The 7,386-nt window shown below is 48.1% G+C and overlaps 1 pseudogene; it reads right to left on the reverse strand.

Annotated features, from left to right (window-relative positions):
• Positions 1–474: 474 nt before the first annotated feature.
• LOC142852832 (elongin-B pseudogene) lies at positions 475–816 on the reverse strand (annotated as a pseudogene).
• Between the last annotated feature and the right edge of the window lie 6,570 nt (positions 817–7,386).

Genomic DNA, 7,386 nt, shown 5'->3' on the forward strand with positions numbered 1-7,386 from the left:
TCTGGTTCCTGAATCCCCTTCCGTGGAGCCTTTGTGCGTGTTAATGAGTTTGGATCCTCGCACCCTTTAGACTGGCTACTGTCAACACGCTGCAGTGAACCTTCATGGGATAGATGGAGCGATTCACCACCTAAGTTCATTAGGCAAAGAAGAGAAGCAGGTGCAGAGCAATGTGAAACAGCGTGGAGGTCTGATGAACTTTCCAGGAGCCAATGAAAAGTCAGAAGGTGATTCAAGAAAGGCCCGGGAAGTCAGCCCTCGAAGGTGGAGGAGCCTTGCCGAGGGAATGTGAGTTGCATCCCAGCAGCGGCAGGGAGCTTACAGAGATGTTTAAGTTAGGAGACTGCCTGACCTAAATCATTTTATTTTATTTTTTTGTTTGTTTGTTTGTTTGTTCTTTTGACAACCAAATCTTTATTAAGGGCTGGGTCTCTGGGGCTGGGGGTGGGCCTGGGACCCTCACTACACAGCTTGTTAATCGTCACTGTCTCCAGAATCCTGTGGCTTCATCGCATATGGATGCCTTGGAGGCCTGAAGAAGGGCTCAATGTGCAGGGCTTCGAAGGAATCATCCTCTCGGAAGGCCAGGCCCACTGTGGCTGGGGCCTGTGGTCCTGCTGTTAGCCTAGTGAAGCCACACTCGCCCAGAGTTTTCCCATCATCAAGGAGCTGGTCGTCCTTGTACAGCCGCTGCTCATCTGGTGGCCGCTTAAGGATGCTCTCAACGATGCGCTTCAGCTCGAATATGGTACTCGACTCCTTGGCATCCGTGAAGATGGTGGTCTTGTGGCGCGGGATCATAAGAAACAAGTCCATCCCGGAGACTGCTTCTGGCTCCACGCTCCGGCACAGCCACGCTCAGTCCCGAGATCCTCTACCACAGTCCGAATAGGGCGATCCTGTCTCCAGAAATCCTCAGAATGAGACTCGACCTAATTCATTTTAAAAGGCTGCCCTGGCGATTAGTGGGGCAGCTGAATACTGAGCAGGGTTCAGAGAAGGAAGGGAATTAGTAAGGTTGTTGATGACTCAGCACACACGGCCAGGGGTGGCCAAGCAAAGACAATAGAGAAGATGGGAGATATTTCCCCAGGCTCTTGAGAAATGGACTTGACAATTAGACGGGAAAGGTCAGAGAGTGAGAAAAGCTAAGACTGGTTTGCACTGCTGGCCTGGGTTGACGAGTCATGGTGTCACCAGCCACCAACACGACAGATAGATGCGATGCAGAAGGGAGAGGCAAGGAGGGAATGGGGACACCAAGCTTCTCATCCCTCCTTGGGGTCACAGCCACCAGTCCTATCACCGAAGACAGGCTAACAAAAGAGAAGCACAGGAAATGTAGCCAATGCCATGGGGGCTTTTGAAAACAAAGACCTAGAGACCCAGGGGAAATTTTCTGTTCTATGCGTAGATTCCATGAAGAATGGACAGTCATAGGGATGTGAGAGGATAAAGGGGTCCCGGGGGTAACAGGCCTTTTTTCAGATTCTTTCTGACCTCTCTGTGTGGGGCTTCCTCCTTCTGAGTGCAGGGCTGATCAGCTCTGCAGACAGGCGCTCAGGTCCTGCAAGATGGGTCAGAGATTTCTTTCGATGGAATCTGTCTCTGGAAAGTAGGAGGTTAGAAATTACTTCTAGGGTTTGTGACCATCTACAGGGAAGAGCCTGATACCAGCACAGTTCAGCATGGCAGAGCTGAGCCGCTCCTGCCTTCAGAGCCATTTGGTGGCCCTGAGCTGTGTACAGTTCCAGGCACACAGCAGTCCACATTGCCATCAAGCAAGCCCTAGCACTTTACTCCAAATGCTCCATTCAAAAACTCTGTCTTCTGCAGGAGCCAGACAGAGATTGCAATGGCGGCACAGCCCAGAAAGCGGTGTTTTAAAATCGCAGCCCCCCCCCCCTTGTGGCTGCTGAGTCAGGGAATTCTCTCTGTGGCACGCCACCCACAAACAGCAAAAGGCTGCGTTAAACTCTGTTTTTTTTTTTTGTGTTTAAAATTAAGCTCTCTCAGGTTTTACATGGATCCAGTTTACCATGTTGGAGCGCTACTCTGTAGATGGAGCGGGGGGGGGGGGGGGGGGGGGGCATCCTGCCACCAGGGAGGGCTCCCGGCCACCAGCTAGCTTTACCCATAATAATTACAAGGAAACTGTATTCTTTTAAACACTGCTTGGCCCATTAGCTCTAACCTCTCACTGGCTAATTCTCACATCTTGATTTAGCCCATATTTAATAATCTGTGTAGCACCACAAGGTGGTGGCTTACCGGGAAGGATCTTAACCTGCATCCATCTTGAAGAGGAGAGCTATAGCATCTGCTTGATTTCCCTTCTTCCCAGCATTCTGTTCTGTCTACTCCACCCACCTAAGAACTGGTCTATCAAAGGCCAAGGCAGTTTCTTTATTAACCAATAAAATTAACACATTGACAGAAGACCCACCTACATGGGGGGGGGGGTCTGATTTCTATGACCTATCTGGCAGAAGAGGAATTGTAGTCTTTATGCCCTGGATTGGGAAAAGGGGGAGCAAAAAAAAAAAAAGGAGGCAGAACACAGTAAAAAAATATATTATTTAAAAGATCTTGCTTGAGAGCTGTTCAGATCAAAGTAGTTGGTGGACCAAGGCATGATATTTTTGGGGTGTGTTGTCTGAGCCTCGGCATCACGGTTGAGTTTCTGGCCCCTTGGGCCATCCTGGAGTAGCTGTGCCGTGGGTGGTTGTACAGTGCACACTGGTTTGGAGCTGAGAAAGGAAGCCTTCGAGCTGCCAGCAGGAGTGTTTTAAGGATACAAAAATTACAAGTCTTCATCAAGGATTGTCCCAGCTGGCAAAAGGGGAAAAAAAAAGTAATTTCTTCTAAAAAAAAAAAATAGGAACAATCATTTTCAAATTCATTTCTCTCCTAACAAAGGAATTATCCAAGGTCTTGTTTCAAGACCAAACAGAAAAGGAAGAATAAGCAGCTTTGTACCCGAGGGCAGTGGGTGATTGATGGGGCTCTGGGAAACACAGCTGCAGTTTTATCAGTCATTGCGGGGCCTGTGCAAACACTGCCCTAGTCTCTGAAGCTAGTCCCCTTCCAGAAAGGTGAAGTGCACTGCCAGCAAGCAGCCACGGAACAGTGTTCTGCAGTTCTTCCTGGATAAGGTCACTCCGTCTTCAAGCTCAGTATCTGAAGGGTCCATTTCCGGCCCATCTCCTAAGTCGACCCAAAGAATGGTTTCCTCTGTGCTGGAGAACCCTTGAGGGGCCAGTCAAGTCTCAGTGTGTCACGTGTGAGGAAAGCCAGCCCAACACAGAATTCTCACCGTAGTTCCCTGGTTTGGGTCACCCAGTGAAAAGGAGAGCAGATTTCCACCAGAGAGTGGTGGTGCATGCCTTTAATCCCAGCACTTCGGAGGTAGAGGCAGGAGGACCTCAGTGAGTTCGAGGCCAGCCTGGTCTACAGAGTGAGTTCCAGGACACCCAGGACTGTTACACAGAGAAACCCAGTCTCAAAAAACAAAAAGAGAAAAACAACAACAACAAAAGAAAAAGAAGTACGGATTTTCATTGAGCAGGCTGAGAATGCAGGAAACTAACTAACCCTCTCTTCAAGAATCACCACAGGGAAACTGTCTAAGGCCTTGGGGATTACCAAGATGCCTTTCACCCACACTTTCCTGGGCATTTTGCTCCTGGACTCTTTCCTTCTTCCCCAGCAGCCTCCAACTCCCACTGGGCACACCGGTCAGAGCATTTGTAAAGGGAGGCAGCAGGGTCCCACCCCACAGACCTGGAGACAGGATCTTACCTCCCAGCAATCCTTTCCCATTTAAATTCTGAATGTGAGAGGAGAAAGGACTGCCCTCCCCCTCCCCCAACCTGCTGGCTGCTGGAGGACATCCCACTAAAGAGGAAATCTACTGCTTTCTGCCAAGAGTCCAAAACTCCAAGGAAGTCTTAGCAATGGGGCCTTTGACCTGCTCTACTTGGCTTTGGTTTGGGGCTCTTTCCAGGGCAAAGGGAAACTCCTCCAGAAGAGGCTCTTTGTCCTTGAGCAACTTACCTCTAGGGAAACCCAAAATGAGTGGTCACTTTTTTATGGCCTTATTTTCTATTCTGTTCTGTGTATTAGGTCAGTGGAAAGTGTGTTTCTCTCTCTCTCTCTTCTCTCTCTCTCTCTCTCTCTCTCTCTCTCTCTCTCTCTCCCTCCCTCCCTTCCTCTCTCTCTCCCTCTCTCTTTCTCCTCCCCCTCTCTCTCTCTGCCTCCCTCCCTCTCTCTCTCTTTCTCCTTCTCCCTCCCTTCCTCTCTCTCTCTCTCCCTCTCTCTTTTTCCTTCTCTCTCTCTCTCTCTCTCTCTCTCTCTCTCTCTCTCTCTCTCCCCCTATCTCTTTCTCCTTCTCCCTCTCTCTCTCTCTCTCCCCACCTCCTTCTCCCTCTCCCAGCAAAATCCAGTTCAGGAAAAAGCGAAGACAGCACAGCAGCTTTTCCTCTGTGCTATCCTCTCCAATTTTACGCCAGGAACTAGCGCATCTGCATCTGCTCTTAGGATTCTCTTCCTCATTTCCTTGTCACCAGACATTTTCTTCACAGCTGAAACCTCTGACACTTCTGAATTTGCAAGTGCCTTCTCGAGCCTCTGTTGAACCTTGGAGCTAGTGTGGTGTACAACTCCCCTGGTGCTGAGGTGGAGTACTCAGGAACAGTGGAAAGGCAGAAGGACCAAGAAATGGATATGGGCTGGCATCAGTGGTCAGCCATGACAATAGTAATAAATCAACGGATCAGCCATTGCACTGGCCTCCAGAGCAGCAGGAGAGAAGCAGAGGGAGAAGCAGGTGTCAGAATGGGCCTGGGAGGAGGAGCCTCACAGCCTCGGAAACAGAAAAGTCAGCTTTTCATTTTCAGTTATGGCATGGAGTCATTCAAATGGATCATTCTTGATATACCACTCCTTGGCCCCAGAGCCGCTAAAGAATCTTTAATCCTTCTTTTTAAATCTTCGGTTCGTTCCCTCCTTAAATACCACATCAACCAGCACGTGCTAAGAGCCAACAACATCTTCCAGGCCTCACACAATCCATGGAGAATCCAGGTGCCAAAGGTGGAATTGACAAGCAATGAAGCTCAGGTCCCTCAAGGCCAGCATGAGTCCAGTGTTCCCATGATGTCCAAAGGGACTGGTTTTAAAAGCTACAGTGTTCAAGTACCTTGTTTGAAGGGGTATAATCACTGCATATAACCTACGAACATCTTTCCATACATTATACATAACCTCTGTACATGTACATCTCTCCATACATTGCATATAACCTACATACTTCTTCCCATAAATTACATATAACCTATGTACATCTCTCCATACATTGCACATAACCTACATACTTCTTCCCATACATTGCATATAACCTGCGTACATCTTCCCATACATTGCACATAACCTTCATACATCTTCCCATACATTGCACATAACCTTCATACATCTTCCCATAAATTGCATATAACCTACGTACATCTTCCCATACATTGCATATAACCTGCATACATCTTCCCATACATTGCATATAACCTGCGTACATTTTCCCATACATTGCATATAACCTGCATACATCTTCCCATACATTGCATATAACCTACGTACATCTTCCCATATATTGCACATGACCTATGTATGTATATCTTCCCTGTGAATATCTTCATCTCTAGACTTAAATTCCTGGCATATGCTAAGTGCTGTGTAAATCACTACTGTACTATTTTGTTTAGAGAACAGTGACAAGAAAAAAGTTAGAACATATTTAGAATAGGCACACACTTCTGTTGAAATAAGATTGGCGGGCTGGGCTGCGTCCCACCACCCGGCTAGCTTTACCCCGAAAATAATTACAGGGACACTGTATTCTTTTAAACACTGCTTGGCACATTATATCTAGCCTCTTCTCGGCTAACTCTCACACCTGGACTAGTCCATTTCTAATAAAGTGTGTAGCACCGAGGTGTGCTTACCGGGAAGATTCTAGCCTACATCCATCCTGGGTCGGAGCTTCATCGCGTGTGTCTCAGAGAGCAGAGGTATCGCATCTGCCCGGGAGAGGGGAGCATGGCGTCTCTGCTCCAGAGAGCAGAGCTGTTGAGTCTGAGCTCACTTCCTCTTCTTCCCAGCATTCTGTTCTGTTTACTCCTCCCATCTATGTTTTAACCTATGAGGCCAAGCAGTTTCTTTATTACTTAACCAATGACCTTCCTCCATCACACTTCCTCCTGAACATGTCTGATCCGTAGTTGATTGAGCCTGTGAATGCAGAATCTTAGAATTGACAAGAGTGATTATCAGCACCTGCCCCCAGCCACCCGCCACCAGAAATGGGGCTAAAATAACAGAGAGGAAATCCAGAGCCAGACAGCCACTGACTTCAGTTCAGGGCCTGGTAGCTGCCATTTTCGTAGCCTTGCCTGACAGTCAAGACATCCTTTCAGAAAACACAAGTGAGCTTGGACTTAACACCCTGGCAGAAATCGTGTGGCACAGACATGATTATATTCAGGAGACCAAAAGAGGAACTTTGATTCTTAGCCTCCAACATGGAGGCAACAAGGAGAATCTGTAAACATGGCAGCTGATCTCTGTCTGAATTTTGACTCACATAGGAGACTGAGGCCCAATCTGTCTCCCTTCCTGTTGCCATCCGTATGTTTTTATTTCAGTTTCCTGTCCCAAGACTCAAAGTGTGTGTACCCCAAAGTCCACATGACACCAGCATGATCCTCTCTCTGCTTCCTGAGTGCAGACACAATGTGACCCAACCATTTCAGACTCCTGCTACCTCACTCTCTGTCGCCATGCCTACCCTGCAGGGATGAGCTGGATCTCAAAGTGAGAAGCCCAGATGTCCTCTCTCCCTTGAGTCACCTGCCAGGTGACACAGGATGGTCAAAGGAACTAACATGGACCGGCTGTTGGCTTAGTCGATGATAATGGCTGGCTAGGGAACTGAAGCTTGGGGATGATCATTCCAGGACCAGGCTGGGGATCCCCCCATGGCAGAACCGACCTTCTGCACATCCCTCCCCTTGGCCGCTCTCAGCAGCACTACCTACATTACCAATTAGTTTATGACACACATAAATTTTATTCTCATTCAAAATGAAAACTCTCAGATTAGTTCAATCCCCATCCCCGCCCTCACCCCCAGGGTTTTTTTCAGGTCTTCCAAAAGGCCTAACATTTCTTCGGTTTCCATCAAAGTCCCATCTAATTTGCTCCCATGGGGAGACCGACCACAACGGGAAAGTGGGACATCTCCGCAGGGATTTCCCCTAAACTGTTAATGAGTTGTGACTTCCTTGTACATACAGGCAGACAAAACTGCTGCACTCTGAGCAGGTAGACAGAATT

This window comes from Microtus pennsylvanicus, chromosome 6 (genome assembly GCF_037038515.1).
Source record: "Microtus pennsylvanicus isolate mMicPen1 chromosome 6, mMicPen1.hap1, whole genome shotgun sequence".
NCBI classification, from domain to species: domain Eukaryota; kingdom Metazoa; phylum Chordata; class Mammalia; order Rodentia; family Cricetidae; genus Microtus; species Microtus pennsylvanicus.